The sequence below is a fragment of the Asparagus officinalis genome, chromosome 8 (assembly GCF_001876935.1).
Source record: "Asparagus officinalis chromosome 8, Aspof.V1, whole genome shotgun sequence".
Classification (NCBI taxonomy): domain Eukaryota; kingdom Viridiplantae; phylum Streptophyta; class Magnoliopsida; order Asparagales; family Asparagaceae; genus Asparagus; species Asparagus officinalis.
Window position 1 is genome coordinate 88140017 of NC_033801.1, and position 12124 is coordinate 88152140.

A 12124-nucleotide genomic window follows, 5' to 3' on the forward strand; every position below is an offset into this window, starting at 1 on the left:
CATGGGATACTCCTAGATAATCCGAAGTAAGCAATCTCTGCTCAAAGAAGAGCTCCGCGCTTCTTCTATGATCCTACCATGCATACTTTGTACCAACGATCTCTCGACGGTACTTTGCTCCGATGCTTACCACCAAATAAAGCTTGAAAAATATTAAAGGAAGTCCATGATGGTACATGTGGAGCTTACCAACCAGGTCCCAAACTTTAGGTCTGACTTCGTCGTCTATGTTACTATTGGCTGACAATTATAGCAGATGTGGTAGCGCATGCTAAACAATGTCATACGTGTCAACTTCATGTTGATTTCCTACATCAAACTCCAAAAGAATTACATCCGACAGTCGCCTCATGGCCATTTTAAGCTTGGGGCATGGATATTCTTGGTCCGATCAGCCTGTCATCCGCCAAAGGCCATCGATTCATCCTAGTCATCATAGATTACTTCTCCAAATAGGTCGAGGTTGTTCTCCTCAGAGAAGTCAAGACATCTTAAATGATCAAATTCTTAAAACATCATGTGATTTATCAATTCGGTGCTCCTAAACGAATCATTGAGGATAATCATCTGCAATTCATCAGTCGATCGTTCTTCAAATTCTACAACAAGTTCAGAATTCAAGAGGTGGCTTTTGCGCCATACAACCCAGCTGCTAATAGTCTAGTTGAAGTTTTAACAAAACCATCATCAAACTTCTGAAGAAGTTCTTCTCCTCCAAAAAACAAGATTGAGACGAGAAATTTGGAGAGTGTCTATGGGCTTATTGAACAATAGTCCACACTCCCACTAGCTCCATGCCATTTTCCTTGGTCTATGGACACGAATCTATCATCGTACTAGAAATTCAGGTACCATCATTGAGAATCAGCATTGCTGAGAAGATGACAACCGAATAATATCATCAAAAGCGCCTCCAAGAACTAGAAGCGTTAGATAAGCTGAGACTCTAAGCTCAGCAAAGAATAGAGATCTACCAAACACAGATTTCGAGAGCCTTTAACAGGAGAATCAAGAACGATCCATCAAAGAAGGTGACCTAGTCTTAGTCATTTGTCGACCCATGGTCATGACGCATAAGACTAAAGGTAAATTACAACCCAAACGAGAAGTTCCATTTGTAGTAGAGACAATCTACTCAAATTGATCGTATCGTCTAATTGACCAACATAGCAATAGGCTTATGGTGCCAATCAATGGAATTTTTTTTAAGAGATACTACGCGTGATTTTGACCATTACTATCTCCCCACAGAGATCTTGGTCATGTTTAATTTTTTACCTCTAACCTGAAATATTGATCTTCTTGATCCAAAATCCCCAACGAGTCATCACATTAACACCACACCTCTACTTTACTCCAGATACATCATCACTATCATGTTAATATTACACCTCTAAACAGTGTCGACTCCAAATATATCCTCATACTGTGATGTTAATATTACACCTCTGAACAATACCTACTTGACCAAACCGTCATGTTACAATTGCACCTTTGAATGGTTTCTCATTCCAAATGATCTGACTGGTTAACATTACACCTCTATCATATCATTTCGTTGACAGGTTAACATTGCATCTCTGTCGACCTATCTTAGCAAATTTGACCAGTTAATACTACACCTCTGTCAATTCGCTCTTATCAAAAATCGATTAGTTAACATTACACTTCCATAGATTTCCTGCCATTAAGTTAACACTACACTTCCAAACGATAGTCATCCTTTGGACTCATTTGAACTAACTGGTTATTTGTTGGTCATCCCATTTGACTGGTTAACATTACACCTCTATCAAATATCCTCATACTATCATGTTAACATTACACCTTTGAACAGTGTTAGCTTGATCAAACTGTTATATTAACATTACACCTCTATCAGTTTAATCTAACATCATTCTCCCCTGTAAAGATATCACTACGATATGTTGACATTACACCCCTATCGTATACACCTCAAGGGGGGTAAAAAGTTCTTTTATTATCAAAAGAGCTAATTAGTTACAAAAGGTTTTTACAGGGAAAGTGGATAAAAAGTGTGTATCTGTGTAAATATACTTAGCCATCCTAGAGTCCCTAACCTCATGTACACCCTTCTGAGCCTTCTCCTTCAAGATCCTAGAGTTAATAAGAGCAGCCTGAGACCTGATGACGAAGAGCCTCTTAGTTTTAGCTTGAAGTTCTACAACCTGAGAGTCCCACTTCTTGGTCAACTCGGCTAGATTAAGCTCAATATCCTTCTTCTGGTGTTGAGCTGCCTTCAGACGCGCCTGAGACACAACAATAGTTTTACCTTAGCCTTATTGATTGTCACGTTCTTTTCCTGGATAGCACCTTGAAGCTCTCTGTGGTGATCATCAGCCGATGCAATGCTATAGTTCAAACTTTGGACTGTCACATTGATCTGCTCCATCTCCGCATGGGCAGATTCACCGGCCCTACAATGAGTTGCCAGCAAGTGATGGAATTCAACCTAAGTAATATTATCAAGATTAACCGTATGAAGTTCATGTAGCTCTCGACAATAGAATTTAGCTTTGTCGATTGTCGTCTTGAAAGGTTCAATGCAGGAAGAACTAGCAACTGATGTCAAAAACATCCAGCTGATCCCTTAACAATTTGAGAGTGTGGGTAGATAACCCTCTCTACAAGTTCAAGGTGGACACGACACTCTGGTTGAACAATCTTACCAGACTCTCCATTAAGATCTTTATCTCTACCTTGACCAATTCCTCGACATCAGGAGATTGGACAACCTCCAAGTAACTCGAAGAATTGCCTCAGTAGAGACCACCATTGCATCCATGGTAGTTGTGAAGATAGTCGGCAAGACTTGTATCCGTTCGTTGCCTGACATGAGGAATGGTGTGAGTGTGACCAAGACACTTGAGACAGTGGATGAGACTGCTATTCTTACAACCATCGCTATAGTCATAAGCACATCTACAGGAACAACTTCAATACCCATGGACGAGACCTCCGATTCATTAAGAGTAGCTGTAGTCATGCTTGGACCTTCATCAAAATGAGGTTTAGGACATGGTGGCACCACCTTTCCAGCTCCTGCTGGCATGGGAGAAACTAAAGCATCATTATCATTGTTGGAAGACCCATGAACGATCAGTTTTCACTACACTAGTGAAACGGGTGTTGGCACAGGAGCTTCGGTCATTTCAATTGTAGGCACCGATGCTAAAACACCAGAAGCACCCTAAAAGTCAACCATAGGTTCAAAACGACCACTGGCAAGAAAAGACAAAGGCTTTGCTTCACACATGGTCCTAAAATCATGTTCATCATCTGTTAGACAGACGAAACGTCAATTACCAAAAGTGGAGCAACCACACAAGACTGATTGAAAGTACCTGGCATGTACAAAGAGCTGCCGATATTACCAATATCGCCTATGTCATCAGGCTCAGTCAAATAGGCATCAGTGTTGTCGTGCCCATAATCCACTTGCTCCTCTTCATCATCTAGAGGAATGGACTCTTTATCTGCATAAAAGAAGCGTATCAGCTAAAAATACTTCAAAATAAAAGTCATGAATATGTAAACATAAATTATCTGAAGAGCCAATCCTAGGTTTTTGCACTGGAACTACACGAGACTCCTCTCTAATCCTCGAAGAGCTCTAGGCATAGATTCAGGCTCAAGAGATGCCAAACATTGCTTCTTTGAAGGATGCAAAGGAGGAGGGGTGTGCAACGGTCTCTTCTCTTTCCCCTGTCCTCTACCGGGTGCCTCTTGGTGAATCATAGTTCAGTCGGCTCTTGGATGTTGATACCGACTTGCCTCTGAGGTGCAGGGTATTCCCCTAGCACTTCCCAATCCTCATCTGTCACACCTTCCATAAGAAATTATTAGAGTCCAGGAGCTCTACTCTTTGAACCTTTCCTGGATAATTCCTTGTACCGGTGGATGATCCAAAACAAACCAGTTTTGTTCACCTAAAAGTTAGAATGAGGAACACTCCTTTGTTGTACCACTTGCAAAACCTGATATGAGTTGCTGTGCGAGCACCCTTTGGTCGCGGAATTACCAAAAGATGGGTTGAGAAGATGATGACAGAAACACAAGCACAATTCAGTATATAGCGAAGGAAAATACCTTCTGTAGATTATGAGTATGAAAAGATTACAATCCCTTTCTCACAATCTCACTAGAATCGAGAACAAACTCTTAATTCTTACTAAACCCTAATACAATGATTAGAATCTCTTTTAATTGCCTCTCTGATTCTATCTGATTTCCTCTGATGTAAGATCTCATAGATCCTCACAATCTAAACTCTAATCCTTTTGATTAGGATCTCACTTAGACCTAAAACTCTTTAGATATACATCTTGGCCTCTAACCTCCTGTTTAGAACCCTAAACAGTCCTTATTTATAGGGTTTACAATGTGGTGGCAATTTGGTAAATAACCAAAACCAAACCCAACTAGAATTCCTTCAAAACAGAAACCAAGTCTGTCTAGGAAACCTCGATGAGTCGACTCATGACTGCATATGAGTCGACTCATGACTGATGAGTCGACCCATAAGCTGATGAGTCGACTGAGCAGAAGCTTTTGACAAAACAGGTGGGTTTCGTGAGTGGACTCATGACAGGCATGAGTCAACTCATGACAGGCATGAGTCGACTCAACCTGATGAGTCGACTCATGTACATGTATGAGTCGACTCACGAGCTGAAATCTGGATTCTTCGAATCTGCTGCTCGCCATCTCGTTCTATGCTTCCACCTGTGCTCTGCCGTGTCGCTTCACACCACTATTCTCAAGATATCATGAGAATCACCTATCCAAGCTCCCATGAGGATCTCTTTTTTCGAAGAGAAAATACACCCGTATCAAAACCCCAATGTCATATAACAGTTGGGTATATGTTCGGGAAGAGAGAATCTAGCTCCTGTAACCCCGGCAACAAAGTGGTACCAAGAACGAGCCCTATTGACCAAGCTTCCTGTTCATAACAATCTCATATTTGGATTCCTGACGTATAGTTGTTGTAGCCAAATTGACGAGCAAATCGGAACGACAAGTAGGGTTGATGTAGCACTCTGTACCATTCAACCTAGCTATGAAGTGACCTGGTCAAATGTTCAATCTAGTTGAAACACCCACTATGTAAGCAGGTGAAGTGCTCATTGCTCATGTCGTCTTCAAACTCGTCCCCAAGATTTACGTCACCAATCAAGGGGAAATAGCAGTAAAAATGATAATGGTCCTTGTTCTGAAGAATTTTAAGGAACCCTGCAAGGTACTTAACCATCCATTTTGAATGTTCATACCTCTGGAGCAAGCAACATTCGCTCTACCAAGTATAGCGTCTGACATCAGTGGAGAGCAGTGTTGAGTGAACCATATTACTAAGTACGTATATGATAACTCCACCTTAGGATTGGGCACGAGATTTCTCGCGGAATGCTCTTCCTGCTTCATATATTCAGTGGCCAACTCCCTTAGGCCATGATGAATGCAGCTAACCATTGCCGGTAAGAAAGCTAAGTTATACCAAGAGGCTAAAAATACAGCAGGGTATAACACTTTGATGGAGATATGATCCTTTGGCCGAGAAGGCAGAACACAACCCTTCAGCTAGATCAAGAAGAAACCTACAAGCAATGCCAACTCAGATATTGGCTCTTTAGCTTGATAATGGAAGCTCTCAAATTGATCACCAGCATGGAACCCGCACACGTCAGAGTCAGCATTGTGTAATACGAAGCCATCTTTGAATATACGAGTATCAACATCATCCTCTGTGGCTAGAGAGATCAGACCTACATCCCCCTTCTTGCTAATGTTGGGAAATAGGTATTCTGCCCAAGGAACATGAGGCGTAGTATAATTGTGCCCAGTACTCCTTGTAGCCCTCTGGAAAATGAGGAAATGACAAACTAGTTCTCAAAACACCTCCGCAACTTAGGCAATGTGGGGGAAGTGTTCAATTCCTCGTTAGTAGGAAAACACTCCTTGTACGGATGATCCCCCATCGGCAAATGAGATACCTCAAACATCTCATGAAGAGAAATCCCAATCTCCCCCACTAGAGTGAAGAAGGTGCTGCTATCAACATTGTACAGCTCCAGAATGTCGTACAACATAGGTGCATAAATCTCAGCACCATACTTGGAAGCTCTCACTGCAGCGTAGAGCCCCATCTCTCATAATCTTTCCTCAAAGGTGATGAGAGTGAGGTCCACCAAATGGGTTCACCACTGATATCTGTTGATTTGATCCAGTCGAGAAACCTAGCATCTCCATCAATATACTGAGCATCATTCTTAACAAGCTCATTCCCGAAGGTAATCGAGACAACAACAACTTCATTAACCGGAGCATCCTCATTCACAAAGCCTGGTGCAACCCCATGATGTTGATTCCAAAATCCCCTCTTGATGAAAGCCACCTCTGTGCTTTAAAAAGCCTTTTTTATGCTATCTTCCCTATTGGTGAGGTTATAGCACATGAGACGAGACACGGCAAGGCGGTGCAAGAACAAGAAGGAGACCTAACGCTCTATCGTCGATAAAGCAAATCTATGATCTTCTTGAGCATAACACCAGTACTCTTCTTCCCAGTGTAAGAGAGAGTTTCCACTAGGGACACTATCTTCGAAGAGGAAATGCGGCTTCACCGATACGTCCTCATGAGGGACTGAGAACTTTGCATCAGTGATTATCTCCCGCAAAGTTCTATAGCTACCTGTACAGATGGTCTCCTTCTTCTTGGCTACTACCTTCAAGGAACAAATGTACGTTTCTATCAAAAACATGTGATACCTTAGGATCATGAGTCCCATCATGACTGAAATAATTATGACGATCTATGGGGGGCCTCGAATAGGCAACTGCACAAAAAACAACAAATGGGTTAGCAGATAAAAATCAAAATTAGCCGTCATACACAAGAACAAAGGCAAAACCTTGCTCATAAGTTAAGACCATCTATATCAACTATGTGTTGATAAGATGAAGCGAAGTTCAACTAAGAACAACAAACTTCACTCATATGTTCAAGTTGGTGAACTTTATCCAACTTAAACAGGCGAATCTTGCTCAAGTGAAAGTTATCCAAATTGGCGAACATCACTCTAGCAAAGATCGCTCAAAATAGAGCAAAAAACTCTGCCCAAATGAAGTCCATTGTAGAAGCCCAAAAGGCTAACGAGCCTCACCTGAGAAGTGAAGCTCACCCTATTGAACGACATTAATGGTCGCTAACAAAACTTCATCGCCAGAGACAAAAGCTCATCGGAGAGACAACAAGTGGTTGTAAATCTTGCCTTTAATGGTAGACCAAGTTGCCAAATGCCTGGAGGCATTGTTTAAAGCCTAATGTACTGAGGTTTAGGCTGAGTCCAAGCTCACAATTAATGGTTTCGAAGCTTACCCACAACCATCTTTAACTGCGTCGGTGCCTCTTCAACCCTTAGCCAACGAGCTCCTCGACCGAAGCCTCTTCCCCTAGAGATAGCACGATGAGGAGCCATAGATGATGAACTTTGGGGATTTTAAGAAAACTAGAGTTCAAAGAAAAGTAGAGAATTTTTGAAATCAAAGTGGAGAAGGGGGCAAACAGTCTATTTATAGAATAAACCCCCGAACATCGCTGAAGAATCTTCATCTTGAACTTCACCGAGTATTTCACCACTAAACCCCACCTAACATCTTGCTATCAAGCTCCGCTAAAAAATTATTTGCCTTGAACTTCGCTGAATATTTTGCTATTAAAATCTGCCAAAGTTCTCGCTATCGAAATCTGCCGAAGATCTCGCTATCGAGCTCTGTCGAAGATTTCATTTCGAACTTTGCTAGAGATTCTAATCTTAAATATCGCTTCGAATGAACTTCGCCACCATCTCAGGCATGCAAATCGAAGACCTGAGTTTTATGTCCTTAGGTTGAGCCTCACCCAACCGACTTACTAAGCCTCGCCTTAACCGACTTACAGAGTTTCACCAAAACGACTATTTCTTAAGTAAGTGAACCTCGCCCAAATTAATAGGACACTAAGGCGAATCTTGCCAGAGCATCATAATGAATTTCTCTAAGTCTCCAAGTTAAGAAAATCACAACTTAATTTGTTTGAGGCCTTATATAATAAACCTCGCCAAAATGACTTGGCAAAATTCACTAAGTTTCCAAATTGAGTAAAAACTTCAACTCAATTTGTTTAAGACTTCATCTGACAAACTTCAAACTAACTCTCGCCAGCACAAGGAAGCCCGAGCGTTGCTTCCAAACACAATAACTCCATACAGAGTTCGAGCCATGCAGAGTCCAAGCTTGCCATAGAAGTAAAGTACGCACAGATCAATACACTAAAAGATGGATAATTTTAACATTCTAAAAAGTTTATTTTTATTGATTGAAGACTTTACTACATGAATGCGACATTCTAGACTGCCAAATTACAAGGATGATGGGTACTTGTTGGTATTTGTTACTACCCTATATTTCTAAAATATGGGTAATATGACGACAGGTGAGCATACACGAGCTGCACCAAGCTAGAGCTCGTACTACTTTGATCTTACAAGATTAAGAAAATAAGAATTTTCCCACTACAGAGAAAACAGCTCCTACTTACTCCTCCCTAAGCCGTATGCCAGGAGATGAGAAGAGAGTTGTTGAATAAGAAGTCCCCCTTACACGAGACTGAAGCATACCAGCAGCAAGAAGTACTTCTTGCAACCAAAATTCGACGTTAGGCCTGAGTCAGCCACACGACGTCTAATTTTGATCTAGGTTCATGTTTGTGATACCTAGTTACTATTGGAATCCTCACTCATAGAGATCCAAGGATCCTTCTTTAAGCACCGTTTCAGTCATTGAATAGTCTTACGTAGAGCTCGGCAGTCGAAGATCCACGTATCTCTATTGCAATCCATCTTGTGCTAAGTCATCGATTGATTCTTGATGATCCCCTATAGCATCTCTTTCTTACCTGACAACAACTCTGCCAGATGACGGGGTATGTGAAGTTGATCTGCTTGATTGCACTTTATTTGCGCTAACTCCTATTGGAGTCTTTTGATTTTAGCTCCTCTGTCAAGGAGCATCTCCGGTCTAGGCGATGATGGCGCAAACATGGAGAAGAAGAAGAAGAAGAAGAAGATAGAGGCGGTGAAAATGGATGGGGATGACTACTATTTATAACCTCTTTCAAATCCTAACTCCCAAGAAAATTACATCTTTTAAGATTAGATTAGATTGGACAAAGAGACTAAGTCTTAACCTAAAACTCAGTCAAATCCACAGCGGATCTCACGAGATCTTTAATCAAGAGATCTTAGCCACAGATCACGGCACAAATCTAGAGGCAAATCTCAACAAACTTCGCCAGCCAGTGAACATCGCCAGATGACGAACTTTGCCAACACAACTCAAAACAAATTGAGCATTGCCATCTAGCGAATGTCGCTAATCAACGAACTTCGCCCAATAGCCCAAAGTTGAGCAACCTTCGCTCATACACAGAATCGATCGAACTTTGTTGATTTCTCAATATCACCTCAATAACAGAAGAGGCAAATTTCATTCCAAGCATGGATTTGGATGAGTACAAGCATCATTAATCATTCGATACAAGTTTACAACAAAGGAAGCTATGTTCAACATTATACCTCTGGCGACCAAGTGGGCGGATGAAGACAAGTTTTCACCACATCAAGATAACTCAAGTCACGTTCAACACTACACCTCTGGCTATTTACCCAAAGTATTTCAATCCTAGCTACATATTAAAATGTAGGATCTTGAAAACTTTAAGGGGGGAGTCTTGTAGATGGTCAAAATGTATTTTTACTTAGGACAATGATGATCTTGTGTGACGCCCCAGGGTTCACACAAGGCTGCAGTTCAAGGTAAAACCCGGATTGTCAAACCTATCAAGCACCAAACACCATGCTACGATATGTTTTACCATCACAGTCACTATCTCTCTAGTGGAAACAATAAATAGGTGAAGGTACAAAACATGCAAATAATAAAAGTAGTACAAAATCAGATATGCATAGAAGAAGTATATCAACAAATGAGCCCAACTGAAATAGAATGAAAATAACTTTGAGTCTGAAATACATCTCAACACAACGAGTCAAATGAAATCTCACTAAGGTACTCAGCCTCTACAAAATGAATACAACTCTAAAGTCTGAACAATGAATATAACTATATAGTGGAGGTTTAACTGCTAAAACTATGCGACGACGACTATGCTAGAACTCTATCATCCTACGGCTCTCCGAAACTCTGATCTGCCTGAAAGATATAATTTAAACAAAAGGAATAACGACAAGAGTGTCAGAGCACTACAGCAAGATCACCTCCATCCGCCCCAGGGGAAGGGCTGCTAGATGAAGTGGATGCTCTATCTATTAAGCATAGTCTACCTATATCATTTTTCTCGTATCTAATGGAGTTAATATTTAGACACCTACAAGACGAGACGCAGTACATCGAGCAAAATAATCCAAATAAGGAAACCCTCATATATATATCATATGTCTCAAATTGTAGATCCCTAAGTACCAATTCCAACTCTATGAATGAAAACAACACTCAAAAGAAATACTCCAAGCCTAAATCATATAGGACCAATGTCATAATCTCTAACTACTTCCCAAGTAGTTGGTGCAGTAATAACAGAATATCATCCAACTCAAAAAAAATCACCATAGGCCATATCCTGTATGACACAAATCAAGGAATGTGCCCTACTCATGGGTAATCTAACATTAGAGTAACTACAACTGATGATATATATATATATATATATATGTATATCTCCTTATACAATAGCGATACTCTTGTAATATTCTTACACAATCGCTCTGCGGCAATAGGTTTTGTCTCCTTATTCCGGATACATAAAATAACGATACTATTGTAATACTCTTACTCAATCGTTCTGTGACAAATAGGTTTTATCTTTCTATTTCCGGATGATGCATCCAGATGATCGTACAGCAGAGTATAGACATATCAGCCAAATCCAGAAAACCTTGATCATCTTCGAGTATTAGTACAGTCGCGATCTCATTGCGGGAAACATCCAATACTCCTAGTGTGGTACAGCCGCGGTCTCATTGCGGGAAACATCCACATAGAGCATCTATAACTGATGAACAATACTTTATTATATGTTATTACACTTTTATCAACTCAACGTATATCAGAAATCTCAACAGTGCGTGTTAACACAACATAAACTAAGTGTATGTGCACATATCTTGGTGTGAGTGTCCATAACCGGTGTTCACCATCATCTCAGGTGTTAAATAACACTTAATCATTGTAATATAATAGTACAAGATCTAGAAACTCTCTCAAAAATAACAAACAAGAGCGAAACTCAAGAAACTTTCACGTTATATATTAATTATTTCAAATCAGCACATTTGCAGTTTTCTGCAGAATATATCGTTAGTAAAATGATCATATCTTTCTCTAGACAAACTCTTTTTAAGAATAGTTTTTCGTTTTGGAAACTAGATTCACATAGCTATCATTTGACACTAGTTTGGTTCAGTTTAGAGTTTATATGATATCTCTCATTTCTAGTTAAACGTTATATATGTGTAGCAGTTTTTTTGCAAAATGTATCATTAGTAAATTAGGTATATCTTTCTCTAGAAAAACTATCTTTAGGAAAGGTTTTCTGTTTTGAAATCTAGATTCACATATCTTTCAATTGGAATTAGTTTGGTTCAATTTGGATTTCATTTGTTATTTTAAATTTCTAGTTAAACAGTATATATGTGCAGCATTTTTTCTACAGAACATAACAAGCATGATTATTTGCACAAGAAATCATATTTAAACCTTCAATCATGTTTAAAACATTCTGAAACATATATAAAATATATAACAATACTTAAACTTTGATAATCACTTACTGAAATTTCTCGAACATAAATCAAACTCTTGTGTTAATCTAATTAGGATTTTTCAACCTAATTAACCAAATTCTTCAATCTAAAGCATGAACTTTTAACATATTAAACATAAGCATGAGTGCCAAACAACTTAGAAAAGATATACATTCATTAAATTATATTTTTAACACCTAGGTATCACAAACCTAGGGTTTTTTCATCTTTAATCCACATGTA